The sequence below is a fragment of the Uranotaenia lowii genome, chromosome 2 (genome assembly GCF_029784155.1).
Source record: "Uranotaenia lowii strain MFRU-FL chromosome 2, ASM2978415v1, whole genome shotgun sequence".
NCBI lineage: Eukaryota > Metazoa > Arthropoda > Insecta > Diptera > Culicidae > Uranotaenia > Uranotaenia lowii.
The window spans coordinates 114,138,740-114,164,375 of NC_073692.1; the positions used below are offsets into that span (position 1 = coordinate 114,138,740).

The 25,636-nt window shown below is 31.6% G+C and overlaps 1 protein-coding gene across 1 annotated transcript in view; it reads right to left on the reverse strand.

Annotated features, from left to right (window-relative positions):
- Positions 1-5,238, reverse strand: part of LOC129741790 (opioid-binding protein/cell adhesion molecule homolog) — a 404,129-nt gene extending 398,891 nt beyond the window's left edge. Inside the window, exon 1 of the mRNA XM_055733577.1 lies at positions 3,471-5,238. The gene's annotated coding sequence lies outside the window, so the exon portion shown is untranslated. The remainder of the gene's footprint in view (positions 1-3,470) is intronic.
- Between the last annotated feature and the right edge of the window lie 20,398 nt (positions 5,239-25,636).

Sequence of the window (25,636 nt, forward strand, 5' to 3'; positions counted from 1 at the left end):
AATTTTCGGAAAAAGAGGTTTAGAGTGTGTAAACCAACGATATTTTCAATAATGAGTAATTTAACATTAATATAACATTATAACATAACATAATGATTAATTTAATATTATTCATTCTTTTGCTTTAAAAGTTAACATTCCAGTTTGAATAATTTTATTCTCAGCAAAGCTCGAGAACTTAATAATCTTTTTATTTTCAATAATTCCCGACTTTTATCTGTTTCAATAAACTTAAGTTATAATGAATCTATCCATGAATGACTTATTTATAAAATTCCTCACAAATAATGCAATTGAATAAAATATTTCTTGTTGGTTCTTAATAAAAACGGGAGATATTTTTGTATGTTCTACCTTTTCTACACTGCAAATCATCATTTGAAACTGATAGTTACTGTAATAAGTTCAATTTGCGACAAAACTAAGAAAAAATAATTCAGCCGCCATTGAATCCGTAAAATACTTTCAAATGAAAACAAAATATGTCATAACCAAAACATAGTTTTTACTAGCTAGAATATCCTAAATCATATTGTCTATTTAATATAGAAAAAAGTTATGTTTTGTTTATTCCATAGTGTAAGCATTCTCGAGGCTGGGCCGAGTAACATAATATAAATAAAAAAATTGTCTTCTGCTTGAATTTGTTCAGAATAAGTGTTGACAAATTCATAATCAAATGTCCAGATTTTGCCTAGTTTTGAATGAAATTTAGCCTGATTTGCTAAAAAATGCGAACAATTCTGAAATGCTTGAGTTTAGGCCCCTCTTAACTCAAGTTAGAGTTAAATTGTTCGACATATTATCCCACGAAAGCCCCTTAACTCTAATAGTTTACGTTTTTTCTCTTAGATATCTTGCGATATCTCTGATGATATGATGATATCTCTGTAAAGCAGAATTATTAGTGCAAAAATAAACTTTTTTCTTTGGGGACACCTTGAGCGGAGGGGGGGGGGCGTGAAAATTACCCCACCCCTTCATTCAGCGTTGCTATGATAACGACTTGAACATTTGAAAAAATTACATCTAGATAAGGTTTGCAGGTATGCAGTGGTGAAGAGTTAAAATATTCATTTTTGATTTTCCCGGGATCCCGGAAATGCCCGGAAAAAAAGATTGACTTATTTCTCGATTCCAGGGATCTTAAATATTGCCGGAAAAATAAATAGATAACCAGAGGAAAGTTCGAGTGAAATCAGAAATTCCAAGTATTTAAATTATAAAGCATCTTAGTTGATAATTACCCTAGTTTACAGCATTTTTGAACTCAGAAAACTAAAGGTAATTTTAAAAGTGAAATTTGGCGCTGAATCCGAAAATGAAATTCGAAAAAAATCTTATTAGAACAGTTTTTAATTTATGCTCGAAATATGAAATTTTGGAAAAATAAAAAAAGTACATGTACTTAGATTGAAATATTTCGAACTGCATAACAGTAATTCGAAATCACTGTTTTGCATATTAAAGGTGAACGAATATGCTATCGATCATCTGAACATCATTTTTGCGCAACATCAACAGTACTGTTGATATAAGTGGCTTAATGAAAGAAAAAATTACAAAAAATGCATTTTTTTAGAGAAAATTTAGTTTGAGTGAAAGTTTTAGACTCGATGGTAACATTTAAAAAATCGGATTTTCTATTGGCCTTGAATGTGGATTCAAAACAATGATTCAAAGTGGTTATTGTTCAAAATCGGTTGAAAATTGAAGAAGTTACGGTTACTTTACCATAACAGTAATTTTCTGCATTTCTGAATAATTTAACGAACCGCAGTATACTTATCATTGTATAGGAAGAATTAAACATGGTAAATCTCGCTCGCTTCGAGTCAAAATTATTTTTTAAGCTTACCAGAAGGTAACATGCCAATTTTCAGAACGATCTGACCATGGGGAGAGGTTTCTTGAGTCTCAAACGTGAATAGGATTTTAAGGTATAATGCTCGAGAGAAGCAAAAAATACTGTTTTTTTTTCAATAATAAATTTTTTCTTCATCAGCCGATTATTTTTTCTGATTGATTTTATTGAAGCCTAAGTTGAGACAAATATTTCACTCCAAGACTAGAACACGATTGGGCTTAAAACAAAAAAGTTATTGCGGTTCAAAGATTGTATTTCGGCCGGAAACTCGTAAAAATCGCAATGCGTAAAAAGTACTCATTGCGTGAAAGACAAAGTTTGCGATAAAGACAAATTTTTTTTGAATTTCATTTTCGGATTCAGCGCCCGATTTTACATAAAAAATATAGATCGGTCAATGAAGTTCACGATTTTTTTTGAATTTTGTAAACTAGTGTTATTAAACATTTCACTTACGCTTAAAAAAATCTATGACTTTTTATTATATAATAGACCAGGCATGTCAAACTAGGGGTTCGCGGGCCGCATGCGGCCCGCGTTGTCCCGTCTTAAATTGTCACAAAAAAACACCACTGATTTTTATTTAAAATATTACTGCAAAAAAACTAAAGCTGAATGTACCGATTTAACTGATTTTGGCTGCGGCCTTCTACGTCATAAACATTTTTTAATGCGGCCCGCTCACCTAAACGAGTTTGACATGCCTGTAATAGACCGTTTGGCCCGAAAACCCAATAGAAAAAAAAACAAAAACAAATCTATTGCTACTTTACAAAAACGCCGAAAATTCTTGAAGAAAGTTGATCTTGTTTTTAATCCACAATATAGAAAAGTTAAGGGGAGAATGAGGATACTTGATCCCTCGAATTCTTGATTTCTTATCTTTATCTCGAAACTGGAATGTTTTACATAAATGAAATGATCTTAAAATTTGCCAAAAAGAACAAAACAACAAACCTGTAAACTTAAAAACTTTTTTTTTTGTTTTGTTATTGCACTTAGTTTGAAAAATCTTACAAAATGTGACTTGAAAATATTTTTCATCGCTTTGAAATGTCTCCCACACGAAACGATTATAATAAAAATAATTATTTAAATACGTCAATCATTAGAGTATAATATGAACATCTTCATGGCATATTTTTAAAGCAATATTTAAACCTCCATTTTTCCTCCATCCAACATTTAATTTCAGAATACATGTGAAAATCTCTGAAATTTTATTCTGCCATAAAGTTTCTCATTGTTAGCACCACTAAGTATTGTTTCTCTTAGAAGAAAATTATTCCAGAGGAAGTTGTTTTTGATGATTTTTAAACGATTTCAATGAAGATATTTTTTCTATTGATATTGTTGATATCTCTCCTGTGGAAATCACTTAATTTAAAAAAAAAAAAATTTGAATGCCTTTACTGTTACAAAGTATATGATTTAGATTGGTTCACTTCTTATGAATTTCTAGTAAAACATCATGATGTTACATAATGTTACAACAGCATTCACAAAATCAAAAACGATCACTCGATTGCAACAAAAAAAAGCCCCAACACAACAAACATAGAACTGATTGAAAAACTATCAATTTCAGATCGGGAAAACTCACATTCCTTTCGCCTGGCTGCAGGAACAACTGCTGGTTCGCCGCTTTCGGTCGGTCGGTCGGTCGATTCCAATTCAAAGTTATCGGTCGTCGGTCAGACACAAGTTTTTTGCAATATTCCAAAAATTTTCACGCTTCCACTATAGGTTTGAGAACGTGCCTGCGGTTTTTTTTTGCTTTTCGCAGGCAACTGGCAGCCGCCGAAAAATATTGTTTCACTTTTTTCACATCAGCAGTCACGAGTTATGGGTTCCGCTGATTCCACTCACCTGATAAGCCCCGTGCCAAAACGAAAACGGTTTTTTTTTCTGGCTACGTGTGGTACAAAAAGGTTTTCCGCCTCAAGATCGATACTTTACAGTAGTTCACACTTGATATTTGAAGAAAGTGCACTTGCACTGACATCGAGAAAGCTGAGGGGCTAAATTTTCACTGCCACTGCACTTCATCTAGAGGAGTCGGCTGCTGCTAGTGCTTCATACCATGGCGATCCTGCCAGAGTATTCTCATTCATTCCGCACAACCAGTTGCAATAACTCTTCACTTAAACTGCACTGAATCATGTTCACTGAACTCATAAATCACGACCAATTTCCTGTAGTAGCTCCCCTTCTTTGGAAGAAGGAAGGTAGAATCACAACCCCACGCCCACATTCACAGACATTCATACACATAAAGCCCTACCTCAAGAGAATGAGACAGAGGCATAACAGACCCAGACTTCGCCTTACAGTGATTTTGTCGAACAGGCGGATATTGAAAGGACGAGCCGTTTAGCTCAAATCTCAACTGTGTACTTTAGCACATTAAAGGGTGATAAGTAAATTACCGGTTCCCATCAAGACGTATCATCGAGAAAGATTTCCATCATTGTCATCATCGTCAGCATTTCGGTTTAGAGCATCATTATTATCCTGCAACGTACTGGTACAGTTGGAATCTTTCAAGAAATTCACGACAAAGGGTAGGAAAAACTCTTTCCAATATATCTCTCGGTATAATCAGATTATATTTTCATTATCGAATTAATTATTCACCCCTCCTGTCGGCCAATTCGGGTGGTCCAGTTTGCCCAACAGAGAATGACAGCTGTGGCAAGTCCAGATCTATCGACATCCAACCGGATTAATTGTACAAGATAGCTACACTGAACTGGATCGACCTCATCCCACACCGATTTGCTGCCAGCTGTAGGTACAATCGAGTGACAGCGATCGGACTGTTATCATTCACAACTTTTCCCACCGCCGAAAACGAGAAGCGTCGTTTCTCAGTCCACAGAGCATCGTCTTATCGTCATCTGCTTTTCCCACGACCCGGCCAATCTCATCTTCATCAACTGGCGGAAAAGCGATGAATAATTAATAATGCTAACGCTGCTCGATTACACCAGCATGACTTCCCGATAGAAAACTGGAGAACAAACGAAACCGAACCGTGCAAATTCCTCCGGATCCAATCCGCCCACCAGGATCCCGGAACTCACAATCCTCCAGGTGTGCCCGTTTTGCCCCCCAAACCAAGGAAGATACCCTCTAGGGTGCAAACTAAGTTCCAGACCTTGGAAAACACACCAGGTCCAAACTTTGCTTCGAAACGAAAAACCTACCGGAGCCGCCCGTTTTGACCCGGATGCGGACACTGGACCACGACGACACGCTTCGTCACACGCGTCACAAAGGGCATCCGTCGTCGGAAAAATCCTCGCACGCGAATATCCCGCGAAAAGCACCCGGTCCCGGACACACACGTCGTGAACGCGTCCCGAATGAAGGCGCCAGTAGAACTGAAGCTCGGATGCCAGCACAAAACATTCCGGACCTGACCGCACCAACTAAAACGGGATGATATGGGTCGCTCGGTTTCCGATTCGGGTTCAGCAGCAGCCTCCACTGACTGGCTGGACCGATGATTCGGGTGCCCCGACCGAAGAAGTGGCTCTTCGGGTGTCCCTTTACTCGATCGGTTCGGTTCGCGTGGGCATGCGCTCAAATGGGTTTGCTACCGAAATCCATCTCCCTCGCAAATACAGTTTTCCGCGGTTCGGGGTTTTCCCGAAATCCACGAGAGTTCAACAACGAGATAAACAAAGCGGAACTCAGTTCGGGAAAAACAAGGGAAAAGTAAACGATGAGTGCGTTGCAGTGCAGCTGAGTGACTGTTCTAAGGACACTGCTAGAACAAATTCTTTGGGTGGAAAAAAATCTTGACAGGCAGTGTTACCAATTTTGTGCGATTTTTTTTTTTAATTCTTCAATCCTAATGAATGTTAGCATTTTAAATTTTTGAACACGTCAATATAACTATAAACAAACCAATTTCCATAATTTTTATTCTAAAACCAATTTTTTTTTTCAATGTTAAAAATATTTTTTTTTATTAACCTTCCAAAGCCGTTCGCTAAATATCCGTTTCGGGGAAATATGCGTTGTAATTTGATTTCGTTCTCCTGGCTGTAAATGTTAACCGATTTTGATGATATTATATTCATTGTGTAGGTAATTTATTCTAATTACTCAACATTTCAAAATAAAGTCGATATGTATTACCAGGATTTCAGAAACTGGTTCAGAAAGTTAAAAGTCTGAAAAATCAATTTTATTTTTAAAATACTCATAACTTCTGACAGCTTTTCTGTATTTAATTATTTCATTGATGTTTGAAATTGTCAAGAATCCATCTATCTGACAATGTATAAATATGTTGGGGTCCAATGAAAGTTTTTACCGCTATGACAGATCTTCCGGTAGAAAAAAGTCTTACTTAAAAAAAACGACATCCAGTTTTTGCTTTCCTTAGCTGTATTTCATTTCTCAATGAACCGATTTTAAAAACTCAAATTTTAGTTTTTTGGCGTTAATTTGATCATTATTTTCATAGAACATACTTGGTCTGTCAAAACTACCAGTTCATCAGTATATTGGAATGATGATAAAGATGTTTGAAATGTGCGCTTCGGGTCATATTGACCCGGACGGCTTTGGAGGGTTAAGAAATCTTTATGTAGGGGAGAGTAGGGTAACGCGGGCCATGGGGAACCGTGGGCCACTCTCAATATCTCAGATGTGAGTTGAGATAAAAATTTCAATCCAACTGTCGTTTTGCGTAAGCATATTTTTCTATAAGTTGTTCAAGTTTTCCTATGCTATATAAAGATTTATGATTAATACTTTGTCCATCCTATACAGTGAGCGAAATAAGAATAGCACCACTATGTGTTTTGCTTGTTAAAATATGAACACTTGAAAAATACCAAAATTTTCATCCACTGTTTGTTCTGAATTGCTTAACGGATGAATCAAGCAGATGTTTACTTTTTTGGACGTAGCAATTGGCGTTGAGGACCAAAAATGTGAAAAAAGGGTGCGAAATAAGAATAGCACCACTTGAGTTTTCCAACAAAAACAAGAATATTTTTTTAAATTTACCGTGTAAAAGTGAATAATAATGCTTCTAAGAATTATTTGAATTGATAACTGTATTTTAAGGAGTTTTCCAGAATTCGAAAGGTTTTCAAAGGTATTAACAGGGGGTTTTAAGAGATGCTCCTCTAGCGTTAAGGAATTTGATATTTGAGCTGTAATTCATTATCAAACTACTTACTTTCTTCATAAAAATGACGTGAAATGATGAAACAATCATTCGGGATTTATTTTGAATCAGAAATAAATAGGTTGGAAATCAAAAACTTTGATTATGTTCAGTAAACCACACTTTTTTCAGTTTCAAGTCGTAGATGGCAGCACTATCTTGCAGTTAAAACCAAATTTAGTCTCAATATTGATTTTCCAGGTTTAGATAGGCCCATATTCATCATTTTGAGGTATTTTCCCATCACAGTTCTGTGGAAGTTCACGCTGCAGAAAGCTTTTCCGGATTTGCAAAAGAATCACCAGCACAAAAATGTACAACCGAAAAAATTCCTGTTCATCTCAAATTCCGATTCAATTGCAAATCATACCAATAATATTGCTAGCCGTCTGCTCCATCAAGCTCCATTGCAAAGTATAACTTTATTCTTATAATCGGTTCAAAAAATTAACTTTTAGTGGCCTTGATGCAATTTTATTTTTTTTTGGATTTAGTGATCTTAGAATTTCCAAAGCATTCATACAGTACATGTATTTATTTCTTGACCAAAATAATCCAGCACTCCCTAATTAATCCTGGATATTCGAAAATAGGCATGAATTTGGTTAAATTGCACGATAGTGCTGCCATCTATGAATTAAAACTAGAGAAATAGTGGTTGACTCTTAAAAAATATTAGTATTTTTGAATTCCAACCTGCTTTTTGGATTCAAACTCAGCCTCAAATCTATGTTTCATCATTTTGCATCATACTTATGAATGTTAATGAAAAAATCAAGCAGTTTGATAAAGTTTTAAGGCTCATATATCAAATTACTTAACGCTAGAGGAGCATCTCCTAAAACCCCCTTTTAATACCTTTGAAAAACTTTGGAATCCTGGAAAACTCCTTAAATGCAGTTATCAATTCAAATAATTCGTAGAAGCTTTATTATTCACTTTTACACATTAAATTTTTACAAATAATCTTGTTTTTGTTGAAAAACTCAAGTGGTGCTATTCTTATTTCGCACCTTTTATTCACATTTTTGGTCCTCAACGCCAATTGCTACGTCCAAAAACAGTAAACTTATGCTTGATTTATTTGTTAAACAATTCAGAACAAACAGTGGATGAAAATTTTGGTATTTTTCAAGTTTTCATATTTTAACAAGCAAAACACATTGTTGTGCTATTCTTATTTCGCTCACTGTATAAGTAATTTTGCCGAAACGTTCGCGAACCAGGTTTTAGGAATTATTCGATCATACACACCTCTATTTTCATTTTTCTCATTTAAAATTACTTTAAAATAACGAAATTAATTATGAAATTACAGTTTTGGATCAACTCATAAACTTTGCATGTTATTTGTTCAGTTTGGATTTGATGGCCAACGATACCCCACCATAAAAAAATGCTTTTTTAAAATAGTCAGAATTTGTGGAAAATAACTGTTGAAATTTGAAAAAAAAATGCCTTATGATGGTGCTGATGATGTACAAAACCATACAATTTATTTTTTTTTTCATTCTATCTTTTATTAAACTGAAGTTATGAAGCATAAAAAAAAGTGGCCTTTGATTCCACACTCTCCCATATATTATTTTCACTATCAACTCGGTACATGAAAAAGGAATTTTTCATGAATAACCAATAAGTCACTCAAACGCAACCAATTTGCCAATTATCTTTTGTGGGGAATCATGGGCCACTTAATGTGGGGTGTCTTGAGCCTCCTTTATTTTGGTGTTTTATACAAATTCAGAATTTAAAATACATTTATCCTATCTATAAAGTTTTCTTACGCCAAATGAAGAGTTATGACAAATGCGCCGCCCTTCCCCCTGCTTAGGGTAAGAATTGCAAAGTTTTTCCTGCATTTTTGTAGGCTGAGCAAATCAACACATTTTTTTTTTCAAAACCTAACAAAACCTGGACATTTGATTTCGGATTCGAAAAATTCAGACAAATCTCAGAAAGATCCAGAGATAATTTAAAGAAATTGTTCCGGATCGTCTCAAATATTAAAAGGTTCTTCAAAAGTGAACTGTAAACACTTTTGAAACGACCGGGGAACACTTCAAACTAGCACTACACGGAAAATAAAAAAAAGGTAAAATTTACCTTTTAGCGAGGTGAATTTTTTCCACCCCTCTTTCGAGGTAAATTTTACCTTTTTTTCATTCACCTAGCAAAAAGGTAAAATTTACCTTTTTCGCATTCACCTAGCAAAATGGTAAATAATACCGTTTTCCCATTTACTGATTCAAATGGTAAATGCTGGTTGGATTGATTGGTTTCTTCAATAAGAATTAAAAAAAATACAAAACTCTTTCAAAAGTGATATTTCTTGTAGATAAACAGGGACTGGTAATTCGGCTTCGCGTTCTTCTGAGCCGTCATGGCCGCTGAATCCTCCTGCGTTGCGTACATTCATGACCTCCTCCGTTCGACTAATCCGGTCAGGTTTGGCTTTTCCAACTGGAGGATGACGTGGAATACACCTCAAAGCTCTATGGGTAGATCTGAAACAAAAGCAATGTATTATGACGAGAATCAGCACAACTAAATGACATCTAAGAAAATTCTTACCATTTTATTCCGATTTTCACATATTAGGCACGAAGCAAAACTTGTTCCAAAACGGCAACATAGCTTAACCTCAATAAACGGATTCGGCAAATAGTTATTTTTTCCGAGATGAATTGTACCGTTTTGTTCAGCTCAATCCAGGTCAACTTCACCTTGCTACGAGGTAAGTTTTACCTTATTTTGTTTTACCTTTTTTTCAAGGTGAATTATACTTTTTTATTCAGCTCAATTCACGTGAACTTCACCTCGCTACGAGGTAAGATTTAACTTTTTTGGATTCACCTTTTTCCTCGGTGAATTGTACCTTTTTTCCAACCTCGATTCAGGTAAATTTTACCGCGCTGTGAGGTGAGTTTCACCTCGAAGAGGTAGAAGTTACCTTTTTGGCTTTCACGAGCGTTCACCCTGGCTATCTCGGTAAATTTTACCTTTTTATTATTTTCCGTGTATGTCCACTGGGGTGCAATGAAGGCTACCCAATCCGAGATATTTACCGAACAGTAGCGCTACAAAGTGCTCCATACAAGAGATACGAGAGTTTGGGAAGCTTTTAGGAACAGGCATATAATTAAAAAGGAATTATCTCCTAATGTTATTTTCTAATAATTATTGGGCAAAGTTTTGTCATGAAAAGGTACTTGCAAGACACGCCTACAGAAATACATTCGATTTTTTTACAAAAATTTTCGAAAAATGTGCAAACAGCTCTCACATAAGAGCAGACATTCCAGAAGTGTATTTTTCATAAATAAAATACCACTCTTAAATAAATCCATAAAAAATCAAAATCATTTTAAATCTTCTTCCAGTACAAAAGCAACTCAAATACTTCAGTGGTTCCAGAAAAAAACCATCAAATTTGTTACTTTGGTTAACTGAAAACATAATAAAATTCCAGTTTTTCAATCAGGTTTTTTCCTTGTTAGAATGCTTTCCAAATCAGAATATTCGTAAATTTAGCTTACAAATATCTCCAACAAATTTTTTGTATGAATGTTTTGGTGAAAATATCACATTTTCATTCAAAAGTTTTAAAATACTTAGGTATGTTTTCAATCGCTAGAAAAACGCCAGTTTTTGAAACTCAATTTATCGCTTAGTAGCTATCAAATTTTTTTTTTCAAAAAATATTTAAAACACTAGAAGAAGACCTAAAAGTTGATTCTACTTACTTTTTAAGAGATCTCTGAAGTTGAAAGCCATAGTAAAATGAGTTTTAAATTCATCGAAAATTTACACCCTTTTGTATACCTTTTTTCCTGACTACAAAACGTCAGAGAAAACTCACTATTTCTCTAGTCGCTTGGGGTGGCTCTTGCTTTATAGTAACCTAATTAATACCGTTCCACAACAGAAATCTATGGAAAAATGACGAAAAAAATCTTAAATGTTTTATTTTTTATCGAAACACGTCAGCAGCTGAGAGATCGCAATTAATATTGGTACATCTTTATGATTTAATGTGAAATATTTTCTTCACGAAAAATAATTGTTTTGGTGTTTACGGTGACTTTAATAACTTTACCTCAAATTTTCCGAATTTGAAAAATAATCCGTAGGTCGTTATTAATTTTTGAAAGAAGTTTGCAGTATAGAAAAGTGCAAATAAAAAAAAAATATCTCCCATTATCAAGTACAATCATCTTGCAAAATTACAAAGTATATTGCATTAAGTTGAAACACAACCATTATTTGCAAGGAATTTACATTTTATGAATAGATTCATGAGATTTATGAATCAGAATCAGATTTCTTTTTATGTTACTAAAAATGTAGTTTTAAAGTTCCAAAATATATGTTTTTTCGAAGACTCATAAAGACCTGATAAAATGATAGCATTTAGAAGCAAATGGGTTATTTTATTAAAAAAAAATTATTTTTTCCTTTGTAAATGTAAAGTTTAAGAGTTTTTTTCATGGTCATTCTATGATAATTTTTGGATATTTAAAAAAAAAGGAACATTTTCTATGAGAAAGTCTGTATAGAACAAACGGCTAAAATCCCCATCAAATGGTTGAGTTTGAATGAAAAAAAGAACATAAGAACAGTGAAAGGACCTAGGGAATTGCATGAAGGTAAAATTTAATATGTTTTTGAGCCCAAAAAACATTGAGAAGTGTTTGTAATTTTTGTCCCTAAATGTATGCAGCATCATTGTCCATCCTTTGAGTATAATTGTTTTTGAAGGAAATCGTTGAAAAATTTAATTGAATTCAAACAAAAAATTACTGTTATTAACATTTCAAGCCTTCTGTGCTAATTGGAAAAAAATAATTATTATGAAGATGTTGAGATACGTTTAAACTAAGGTTTCCAGATTGCCCGGTTTTATCCGGGTTTGCCCAGATATTTAATATTAAATTTAAGAACAGTCCGGCTTTCCGGATTTCATTGAAAAATGTCCGGATTTTGCCCAAATTTATTCTTTTTATTTGGCAATTTGAATAAAATTACAACAAAGACCTCTTAAACGAAATTTTTTGAGTAAGTTTATTAAAAATAAACAAAGCCTTAAATACGCTTCAAAATCTTTCGATGAGGTTTGATGAAAAAAAAAATTATTATTTTTTTAATTGATTTTTGTAGAGGAATTTCTGAGTTTTGACAAAATTTGCCTGGGTATTGCCTGAATTTATGGTCGTCAACTTTAAATCGAACGCCCGGATATTGCCAGGTTTTTAGTTTAAACCAGGGATGAGCACATGTTAGTGCGGCCCGCGAAGCCTTTCTCAAATGAAATATAATTCACGTTTTTTTTTCTACGATAGGTTGTTAATTATCATTAAATAATAGTCCCTGATAAACCAAAAAAAAAAGATATACAATAACTTGATTTGCACGTCACTTGTTTGCAATTGCAAATTGTCCCATAATCACCCAGGTTGTTCACTTTTTTGTAGGATTTCAACTTTTTATTGGATTCTTTCAAAGGCAAAGATGCAATATTATTTATTGGAAAAAAATTAACATAGGAGTTAGTTAAGTCATTATTTTTCATTTCAAGCAAAGTTAAGATTGTATGATGAAGTGAAATATTTTTATTCTTGATAAATGACAGAAACAAAGAAATTTATATAAAAAAGGCTGGGTGAATGGTTGAAGATCTCTTATTGGCACGCCTCAGCGAAATTAAGGTTTTTTGGCAAAACAATATCTGTAATTCTGTGATTTAATTTAAAATGTTTGTAACGATTACACAGGTGAACAGCATTTTTTTGCCTTAGTTCAATAACTGATTTTGTAAGATTTTGGCGACCTGAACATTTCACAGATTTCGTCTATCATTTCGAGTTCCGGTGATACGGCGTGTAAATTTTTTTTTAATAGATCGGTTTTGGGTAAAATTGATCTGTTATTACTGATCAACCCATAAACCTACATAAAACCAAATGCTGATTTTCAATCAATTCAACCCTTCATTCAATCAAGAATTCAGATATTGCCAAGATATTCTTGTTTCAGAGATACAGCGCTTTCGAAAAAATGATTACAGCTTCTTCTGAAATTATGAAAAAAAGCAATTGAATATTCTATATTGAAGAATTTAACTCATTCGAAAATTTTGTTGAAGACTGCGAAATGATTTTACTTACGGTTTCAATAATATCAAAGATTCAATTTAATTTAATTTTTATTTAAAATTTCTTCAAAATTCCCGTTTTTTGCAGTTTTTGGAACAAACATTAAAAAAAAATTCCATAACTTTTTTCTCAGAATTCAAAATTATTCGCGGTCTTTGGGAAAGTTGATCATTGAGTCAATAAGTTTTTGAATCTTACAGTTTTGTCAAAAAGTACACACATTGAATTAATTGTTAACCTATTTTTAAAAGTTATCTCGAAAACTTGTGCTGACAAAAAAAAACTAATCGAATATTTGAATTCAGCCCCCGTGAATCAGTCAAAATCAGTTCTGAGATTCCTTGCACCTAAAAAAAAATGAGAGTTTTGTTGTATTGTGTTATGTGTGCTGATATTTTCAGAAATTTTATAGGCAAATCATATACATTGAAAAATTGATTCATTTTACTTCAAGATCAGCAATCCACAATACCAAAGTCACAAGATATTCATGATTCAGCCCATCCCAGGGGATGCCTCTGGGTATTAAGCTAATAAAATCTGGTTCAAAATCTTTAAAATTATGAATTTTTCATGATTTTGAAACAATGCTCAACATTTCAATGCAATGATTTCATATAAAACATCAAATAAAAAAAATCACTGTTTCTAGAAAAAAAATGAGGTTTCACGACATAATTTTTAATAAAGGTGATTTTTTTTTTGTCGTAGGAAAAAAACGCTATGGTTAAGCTCCATAAGACTTTTAAATAAAGTGATGATGAAAAATACCATCGCATCAATTCGAAGAAAAAAGGGTTGTTTTTCAGCAAATTGTCCAAATCTTTTTACAAAGAAATACTTTCTTAAAAAAATCTGTATTAAAAATGATTTTTTTAAGTCTTTTAAAGTAAAAGTGAGACAAATAATGTTTCCTTTTTGTAAAGAAATATAAAGAAATATTCGCTAAACCTTTCACAACAACAATAACATTTAAATTATTCAAAAAAATCAAGTTCATTAATAAATGAATCTTTTCAATTTTGGCTGGTAAAATCACCTTTAATTGAAATAAAAAGTTTATGCAAGTACATGAATTCGTTTTATTTATCCTTTTTCAGTTTTGTTTTTTTTTCATTAATTGGTACCTATTATGAAAAATTACATAAAGCTCTGCAAACTATTATTGTCAAAATTTCATTTGAATGCGGCCTGTCGAATGGATTTCAAATTAAAAGTGACCCGTTGCTTCAAAAGGTTGCTCACCCTTGGTTTAAACCATAGTGATCAAAGTTACCCCGAAACATGCAATCTGATTTTGTAATGAACATTTAGTTATAGCCATTTTTATAGTTTGAATATTCTGCTATAAATGATCATGCTTTATACTCCTTACCTCAGTAAGTATTTTTTTTAAATTTAAGTGTTACAAAAAAGAAACACCTTCCAAAATATTCCAAAAAATATTTAAAAAGTGATCAATGGTCCCCTAGTTAACGGTACTCTTTGTAGTTGCTTAAATTGGACAAATCAGCAATACTGAGTTTCTCTATTGAATTTCCACTCCAATTCAGTCTATGTTCCTATATTCGAATTGTACGTTTCTATAATTTAACCCAAGTTTCATAATATTGAATTTGATGCATGTATTTTTTTTAAAAATTATCTTCTACTAACTAAATCAAACATCCTGAATTCTGCATATCATTTCCTAGATGACCTTAAAATATTTTCTCATTGTTGAATTGCGAATTTCAATAAGGGATTCTCCAACCATGATTCTTTTAGGTTTTTAATGTTATCTTCTTGCAGTTTTATGAATTTGTGTTTTGAACATTTAATTTCAGTTATGAGTTTAGTTAAAATTTGATACATTAAAAATAACTTTTTGACAACAGATTTTTATTATTTGATTTGACGAGAATCTTATTCTTAATTTATAATAGAAATTTGCATTGAATTTTGAATTTACCCCATACTGTATAATAACGACTTTCAATATCATTAATATGAAATTGAAGTTAACATAAGAATTTTAATTATAAATTTTGCCATTACTGCTTCGACTCTGATCGCAATTTAAATTTGAATTTTGAGTTCGAATTTCGCTTGTAATTTGATTTTCAAATCTGAACCCTTATGCCTGTATCTCCTTGGAAATTGAATTTATTTCTTTTGTTTTTTTTTTTAAATTTTAGATTCTTAGTCTGAAATCGTAACTTCCTTATTGGCATAATAAAAACATTTATTTTGTTTTGTTTGAAGATACCAGACATCACTGTTATTTGGATGCAATATACTGGACTCATTTCCAGTTCCTATTTTCTGGGACGACACATGGAAAACAAAATAGATTCAATGGGCTAGAAATTTTTTTTTCGACACCCCCTATGATTTAATAAGATTCTGATCAACTCCTAAAATTATCATGTAATTTGTCAATTTGAAATTGGTGGATCACAATTCCTTACCATTTTTCAAAATCCAGAAAAAAATATTGCTTTTTTAAAACAATCAGAAGTCGGAGAAAATAATTTATTAAATTAAAAAAAAAATGCCTAATGAAACTTAGGAATGTAGATAACCATACCATTGGTTTTTTTTTCATTTTATCTTTTATCATTCAGAAGTTATGGCGCAAGAAAAAAGTAGCCCACGATACCCAACTTTCCCATACTTAAACCGACACACTTGACTGATCCTTGCAGGAAAAAATTGCAATAATTGAGAACGATTTTCCTCTATCGATAGAAGCTAGACTTCAAATCTCGTGAATTTTCAGATAACTATCCTCCGACAATTTTTTCAAAAAGCAAATGATAATAAGAGACCTTTGGTGAAATCAATCATTGATAACTCATGAACAAACAAACGTTTACGAACAACGAAAACAGATTAAAGGGTGATACGGTCAAAATAAGGTCAATATCAGCTGGACGTATTTCTTTCAATTTTGCATTTAAAATACCTGAACACCCCTCTTTTTTAAGGTGTGTGTGTGTGTGTGTGTGTGTGTGTGTGTGTGTGTGTGTGTGTGTGTGTGTGTGTGTGTGTGTGTGTGTGTGTGTGTGTGTGTGTGTGTGTGTGTGTGTGTGTGTGTGTGTGTGTGTGTGTGTGTGTGTGTGTGTGTGTGTGTGTGTGTGTGTGTGTGTGTGTGTGTGTGTGTGTGTGTGTGTGTGTGTGTGTGTGTGTGTGTGTGTGTGTGTGTGTGTGTGTGTGTGTGTGTGTGTGTGTGTGTGTGTGTGTGTGTGTGTGTGTGTGTGTGTGTGTGTGTGTGTGTGTGTGTGTGTGTGTGTGTGTGTGTGTGTGTGTGTGTGTGTGTGTGTGTGTGTGTGTGTGTGTGTGTGTGTGTGTGTGTGTGTGTGTGTGTGTGTGTGTGTGTGTGTGTGTGTGTGTGTGTGTGTGTGTGTGTGTGTGTGTGTGTGTGTGTGTGTGTGTGTGTGTGTGTGTGTGTGTGTGTGTGTGTGTGTGTGAGTGTGTGTGTGTGTGTGTGTGTGTGTGTGTGTGTGTGTGTGTGTGTGTGTGTGTGTGTGTGTGTGTGTGTGTGTGTGTGTGTGTGTGTGTGTGTGTGTGTGTGTGTGTGTGTGTGTGTGTGTGTGTGTGTGTGTGTGTGTGTGTGTGTGTGTGTGTGTGTGTGTGTGTGTGTGTGTGTGTGTGTGTGTGTGTGTGTGTGTGTGTGTGTGTGTGTGTGTGTGTGTGTGTGTGTGTGTGTGTGTGTGTGTGTGTGTGTGTGTGTGTGTGTGTGTGTGTGTGTGTGTGTGTGTGTAGCATGTTGCTCCTATTTTATTTTGGAGTTCACTCTTCAGTTGTCAAACTGCCGTCCAAGGAAGAAGAGCAGCGTATCAAAATTTTGCTCGCACATCGCGAGCTACTCGCACACAAAGCTGGGAAAATCGCTAAAAATTGCAAAATCAATCGTTACAAATGTAATTAAAGTGTTTGGGAACGTTTGTCGACAGCCAGGAAGTCTGAATCGGGGGGAAATCGAAAACCGGAAGCCGCTGAGACGACAAAGAGAGTTGCCGGTAGTTTCAAGCGAAACCCTAACCTCTATCTCTGAGATGCCGCAAAAAAGCTGGGTGTATCGTCTACAACCGTGCATTGAGCCAAAAAACGAGCCGGACTATCGACTTACAAGAAGGTAGTGACTCCAAATCGCGATGATAAACAAAATACGACGACGAAGCGCAATCCCGGAGGCTGTACATGACGATGCTGACGAAGTTTGATTGCGTGGTAATGGACGACGAAACCTACGTCAAAGCCGACTACAAGCAGCTTCCGGGACAGGAGTTTTATACGGCAAAAGGAAGGGGAAAGGTAGCAGATATTTTCAAGCACACGAAACTGTCAAAGTTCGCGAGGAAATATCTGGTTTGGCAAATGTCAACCAAGGAATTTACGTGTAAGAGTGTTTGAATAAACGTCTGCTGCCTTTCCTAAAGAAACACGGTTGTTCCGTACTGTTTTGGCCGGATTTGGCATCTTGCCATTACGGTGAAAAGGCCATGGAGTGGTACGCCGCCAACCACGTGCAGGTGGTTCCCAAGGAAAAGAACCCTCCCAACACGCCAGAGCTCCGCCCAATTGAGAAATACTGGGCTATTGTCAAGCGGAACCTAAAGAAGACCAAAAAACTCTAAGGACGAGCAGCAGTTCAAGGCAAACTGGCTTTCTGCGGCGAAGAAGGTAGACAAGGTGGCTGTACAAAATCTGATGGCAGGGGTTAAGCGTAAGGCCCGGCAATTCGGATTTGGAAAAGCGAAAGCCTAACTGAATATTTTTCCTGAATTTTATACTAGTTAAACATGAAAAAGAAATTCAATTTGATTTTTTAAATAAACGATTTCACCGATTTACACGCGTTTTTCCTTGACCAAATTTTGACCGTATCACCCTTAATACCCAACTTTTAATCAGGACTCAAAATATTGTCCGATCATTCTTGTTTCAAAGTTATAACGCTTTAAAATAAGTGAATTCATCATTGAATTTTATAATCTTTAACAATTTCAAACACATCACTCAAAGGAGTGTTTGAGTATATTTTTTTAAAATAATTCTTTATTTGAAACGGCTCATACCTTCATGTTTTAAGGAGCCAAACTCATTTTAATTTTTACATTGTTTGCTTAGCTTAACACTTTGAGTTTAAAGAAAAAGATGATAGAAAGGGAATTATAGAATTAAAGGCGCAGAGTTTGTTTGAGTTTGAGTTTGAGTATTTGTTATTGATGATTTCTATTCATGTTACAACTTTGTTCAATACTGAAAAAAACTTTTACTTATGTTTTTAATTGCATCTTAGAAGTTTCGTCATGAAACTCTTATTTTACAGAATGAAGTAAAATTAACAAATAACATCTTCAATAATTTTATTCTTGGACATCTTAATTACTAGCGGTTTTTCAATAATAAGAATCGCTAATGAGACAAATTAGCTTAACTTTAGATTAGATTTGTTTTAGGCGAAAATATAATTCGAATTCTTTTCGTATTTTATCCTCAATTTCATCCAAAATATAAAAAAAAAACCCTACAACAATCCTTCTTGTTGTCAACTGCTTCATCAACGATTCAGCCCGAAAGCCAATTTCACTGATGGACCATTAGCCCATTATCCAGATCATCATAAATGGCCAGCGCTTATCCATCGCATTGGTATGTTGGTCATCATTCGGTCAGTCAATCGGCTAACTGCCTGAAACGAGCTGCTGCTTGTTTGACGTCGTCAAGCGACGACAGTTGATGCTGAGCTTCCTCGAAGCTGATGGCACAGATGGATCAGAGTAAGAACACTTCTGGAAGCACCAGGAATGAGGTCCTCCATATCATAAAGCTCAATTTTCCCAGTGCCATTTATTAGGCTGTAGCTAGTAGTGTCGTGTGGAACACCAGCTGCAGCAGCCCTTCTCATATTGGCAGTTTAGCGATTCTAGTGTCAATATTATCCCAGGCTGCCTGCCCAATAGGCACTTTCCGGAGCCTTCTATGTAGCTACCTTCCTAGCCGTGGCCTTTTGCTTCTGCGTTCAGCTTCAGAACTTCAGAACTCTAGAAGTTGCTCTAGCCAACAACTCAGCCGAGGAAAAGTTTATTCCCGCAATAAAGCCAAACGCCCGGCTGAGAAACTGGAATAATAAACTTCATTCAATTATAAAGAAATTGATGAATGACGGTTTTATGGTGCCTGATCGGGCATTCTATGGCACTTTGTCTCGGTTGCCAGCTACAATAGTTACTTTCTGTGTTTATTTTAATGACAGTGTTTGCCTCCCCACTCAGAGCGGGGTGGGGAAAGTGAATGCTGGCAGCATATTGATGGAAGTGAATTGAATATTAACATTTCATTAACAATTAACATTTCAATCTAGTTCAAAGGATGTTAAGAAAGCCATTCATAAAGTTATTTTTAAGCTTCCTTTCGTTTTAAACCAATAGAAATAAAACTTTCCTTTAATTGATTAACACTTTTAAATCATTGGATCTGATTAACCTATTTTTAACATCGATATTGATAAAAGAACAAAAAAACTTAACATAATCAATCATTCAATGCTTCAACATTCAAAAGGTTGAAATGAAGGACAAAAACGATAAAAAATGACAAAAATGACAAAAATGACAAAAATGACAAAAATGACAAATATGACAAAAATGACAAAAATGACAAAAATGACAAAAATGACAAAAATGACAAAAATGACAAAAATGACAAAAATGACAAAAATGACAAAAATGACAAAAATGACAAAAATGACAAAAATGACAAAAATGACAAAAATGACAAAAATGACAAAAATGACAAAAATGACAAAAATGACAAAAATGACAAAAATGACAAAATGACAAAAATGACAAAAATGACAAAAATGACAAAAATGACAAAAATGACAAAAATGACAAAAATGACAAAAATGACAAAAATGACAAAAATGACAAAAATGAAAAAAATGACAAAAATGACAAAAATGACAAAAATGACAAAAATGACAAAAATGACAAAAATGACAAAAATGACAAAAATGACAAAAATGAAAAAATGACAAAAATGACAAAAATTTCAAATATTTCAAAATAAACTTAAAATTTTAAAAAATGCAGAAATAGCAAGAATTACATAAAATCGAAAATAACGAAAATTACAATAATTACAAAAATTAAAAAAATTACGAAAAAAAATAACAAAAATGACAAAAATGAAAAAAATTACGAAAATAACAAAAATCACAAAAATTACAAAAATTACAAAATTTTCATAAATAACAAAAATTAAAAAAATTAAAAAGCTCAAATTTAAAAAAAAATACAAAATTTAAAAAAATTGCAAAAATGACAAAAATAACAAAAATAATAAAATTTACAAAAGTTAAAAAACTACAAAAATGACACATATTTCAAAAATAACAAAAATTACAAAAAATCCAAATATTTCAAAAATAACAAAAATTATAAAAATAACAAAAATTATAAAAACTGCAAAAATAACAAAAGTAACATAAATAACAAAAATTTAAAAAAGCTCAAAATTTGAAGAAAAAAATGAAAAATTTAAAAAAAATTGCATAAATGACAAAAATTAAAAAAATTACAAAATTTTTAAAAATAACGAAAATTACGAAAATTAAAAAACTACAAAAATTACACAAATTTCAAAAATTACAAAAATTTCAAAAAATCCAAATATTTCAAATATTTCAAAAATAACAAAAATTATAAAAATTACAAAAATTACAAAAACTGCAAAAAATGACAAAAATGACAAAAATGACAAAAAATACAAAAATTTCAAAAATATCAAAAACAACTTAAATTTTAAAAATTGCAGAAATAGAAAAAATAACATAAAATCGAAAATAACGAAAATTACAAAAATTACAAAAATTAAAAAAAAAAAAATTACAAAAATGACAAAAATTACAAAAATTTTCAAAAAGTACAAAAATAACAGAAATTTCAAAAATGACAATCATTACAAAAATGACAAAAATAAAAAAAAATTACGAATTGAATAAAAATCACAAAAATCACAAAAATTACAATAATTACAAAAATTACAAAAAAAATTACAAAAATGACAAAAATTACAAAAATTTTCAAAATTTACAAAAATTACAGAAATTTCAAAAATGACAATCATTACAAAAATGACAAAAATGACAAAAATTACGAAATTTACAAAAATCACAAAAATAACAAAAATAACAAAAATTACAAACAATGACAAAAATAACAAAAATTACAAAAATATTAAATATTTCAAAACAAACATAAATTTTAAAAATTGCAGAAATAGCAAAAATTACTTAAAATCGAAAATAACGAAAATGACAAAATTACAAAACTGACAAAAATTTTTAAAAAAAATTACAAAAATGACAAAAATTACGAAAATTACAAAATTCACAAAAATTACAAAAATTACAAAAACAACATAAATAACAAAAATTACAAAAATTAAAAAAGCTCAAAATTAAAAAAAAAACAAAATTTAAAAAAATGAATTAACGACAAATATAACAAAAATTACAAAAATAACAAAAGCTACCAAAAATTACAAAAATTAGAAAACTACAAAAATTACACATATTACACAAATTACAAAAATTACAAAAATTACAAAAATTACAAAAATTACAAAAATTACAAAAATTACAAAAATTACAAAAATTACAAAAATTACAAAAATTACAAAAATTACAAAAATTACAAAAATTACAAAAATTACAAAAATTACAAAAATTACAAAAATTACAAAAATTACAAAAATTACAAAAATTCCAAATATTTAAAAAAAAACAAAAATTACAAAAATTACAAAAATTACAAAAACTGCAAAAATTACAAAAATAACATAAATAACAAAAATAACAAAAATTTTAAAAAGCTCAAAATTTAAAAAAAAAAAATTTAAAAAAAAATGCATAAATGACAAAAATTACAAAAATGACAAAATTGACAAAAATTACAAAAATTCGAAAATAACGTAAATTACAAAAATTAAAAAACTAAAAAAATAACACATATTTCAAAAATACAAAAATTACAAAAATTACAAAAATTCTAAATATTTCAAATATTTTGAAAATAACAAAAATTATAAAAATAACAAAAATTACAAAAACTGCAAAAAATGGCAAAAATGACAAAAATAACAAAAATGACAAAAATGACAAAAATGACAAAAATGACAAAAATGATAAAAATGACAAAAATGACAAAAATGACAAAAATGACAAAAATGACAAAAATGACAAAAATTACAAAATTTTCAAAAATTTAAAAACTACCTAAATTTTAAAAATTGCAGAAATAGCTAAAATTACATAAAATCAAAAATAACAATAATTACAAAATAGACACAAATTACAAAAAAAAATTACAAAAATTAAAAAATTTCAAAAATTACAAAAATTTTCAAAAATTACAAAAATTACAGAAATTTCAAAAATGACAATCATAACAAAAATGACAAAAATGACTTAAATTACGAAATTTAAAAAAATTTCAAAAATGACAAAAGTTACAAAAATTACAAAAATTACAAAAAAAAATTAGAAATATGACAAAAATTACAAAAATTACAAAAATTTTCAAAAATAACAAAAATTACAGAAATTTCAAAAATTACAAAAATGACAAAAATGATAAAAATTACAAAAATAACAAAAATAACATATATAATAAAACTTACAAAAATTAAAAAAAAGCTCAAAATAGAAAAAAAAATACAAAATTAAATAAAAATTAAATAAATGACAAAAATAACAAAAATTGCACAAATTACAAAAATTACAAAAATGACAAAACTTCAAAAATAACAAAAATTACAAAAATTAAAAAACTACAAAAATTATACATATTTCAAAAATTACAAAAATTACAAAAATTCCAAATATTTCAAATATTTCAAAAATAACAAAAATAATAAAAATTACAAAAATTACAAAAACTGCAAAAAATGACAAAAATTACAAATATTTCAAATTTTTCAAAAATAACTTAAATTAAAATTAACTTAAACCCTTTTCATATTTTTCATTGTGGATTAAATGATGAACTTTTCCGCGTGTTATTTTATTTTAATTTATTGTTTGAACATACATACATATCAGAAAGTTCTTTTGCAGATATGATGATTATTTGAAATCAATAGGGGGAAGTGTTCCTAAATGCGCTTGTTGGGTAATATGCGCATACAGCCGATTGACGATATGGAAGGAGATTCAACGTATGAAAAATTTTGATGGTTATATAAAGCCAAAAAAAATTTAAAAATTCAAACAAGATTTTTGTCAGTTTTGTTGTAATATATTGAACTTTTTTTTTTTTTTTTTTTTTTTTTTTTTTTTTTTTTTTTTTTTTTTTTTTTTTTTTTTTCTTTTTTTTTTTTTGCTTATTATAGAGACTATCAGCCTTGGGCTGGTTCGTCTCTTTCTAAGCGCACATCTTTCGAAGTAATGATGGCTAGCATCTCACAAATGCTAAAACCACCAGACCACAGAAAGTGTACTATGTATGCCATGACCGGGATTCGATCTCATGAACTTTGGCGTAGATGACTTGAACTCTAACCACTACGCCGAAGCCGCTGGCATATTCAACTTTAATTATCGTGCGTACAGATTCCGTGAACAAAATTTTAATGGTTTTTCTTTCTTATTCATCTGGAAATCGGAAATTCAACTAATTTAAGCTTTTGGCAAAGTTGTAAATAATAAGATATTGGAATAATAGACAGGTTCTGAATGCCCATATCAAGGCAGGTTAAATGCATATATCAAGAAAAATATATTAGTCTTATAAATTTTTTACTTTTTACCTTTTAAACTTTAAATCTACGCTCAAATCACGATCTTACAGCGAAAAAAGAAGAACTTCATACTGATCCGATAAAAATACGATATGAACAAATTATTACCATGAAATATGGCCATATGGCATACCTAACTATGTTTCATGCAAAAGAACTAGTGATGTAAAAAATTTCACCAAAATTTCAGCCTTGAAGTATGCTTATCATCCGTTTCTACCATTTTCAATTAAAAATATGAAAATATTGCAAGTGATAATGAAATAAAGCTTAAAACATAAATATGCGCATTTAGCCCGCCAGTTTCGGAAATCGGCTATTTTGACTTTTTATTATAAAATTATTTTCACAAAAACTGTAAGAGATTTTAACAGAAAAATTGCTCTAACGTATATAAAACAGATGTCCGCTCATGTGTTTATAGTTTTCAAACTCCTATCTATTGGAGTATGGGAGAAAATGAGTGCTTTCCTTAATATGCGCATATAGCCCGCCTCTCCCCTACAATGAACTTATTTTCAGTTCCCCAGTGTGCTTTGCTACATTTTATTAATATTGTTTAAATTTTTTTGAATAGTTTTTTTGGCATCATTTTGATCGTTTTAAGTTGAAATCAGAAACAACCATTTTAAAATGAGATCTACAGTTAGAGATGATTTAATCTTATTAAGTGAAACTTGATTTTCAAGATCTGAAATTTTTACTGTGTTTTTGTAAGTTTCATGAGTTCTTTTATTATGCCAAACTGTATGTTTTGTTGGTATGAATTCTCCACCCTCTCTTTCTTCTAATATCAAATGGGCTCACGAATTTTCATTAAAAAAAACTTGTTATTATCTAATTTTTGTCACATGCCACATTTGGCTCCAATTAATTGATAAGTTTTCGAGTTATGCAGCAACTTATGCCTTATAAAATATGAAAAAAAAAAACTTGTCTCCTTTCCTTCTACGCCCTGAAAAAAGGAAGATTCCAAAATTATTCGCAAGAAAAAAAAACAGTTGCTCCATTTATGCTAAAAGAGCTGTTTTTTAGCCCCCTTCCCCCCTTTTCCAATCTTCAACTACTTGAAGGAAGTGGACATTTCTAATAATCATACCCATTTTATAACCCAAAAACCCTCTCTTTCTTAGATCAGTTCTCGAGTTGAGCAAAGAGTTGTATAGGAGCCACTCTCCTCAATTCCTATCTTCCCACAGAAGAAAAGAGACGTCTCAAATAGTTATGGAAATATACTTCGTTTTCCATTTGTTTGAATAATTTTCCAGTTACGTAAAAATACCCTATTTCCTTACTGGAAGGTTTAACCAATGGATACCGAAGATTCAGGGAAACATTTATTATACCCTATGACCATCTCATTTCAAATTTTGTTACATTTTCTCGATTCGTTCTACAGTTATACAAAAAGTTGTATGGAAGCCCCCCTCCCTCTCTCCTATTTTCTCATTGGAAGGAGGAAGGAGTTACACATAATCATGAAAACGTTTATCGTACAAAAATATATCTAATCCCATGCCATGGGACATACATATGTATGCTCAGTTGATTCTCCAATGATACAAAAAATTGCATAGCAGACCCCTTCCCATTTCTCTATGTTCCAATTCCAAGCAGGAATGGGTGCCAAAT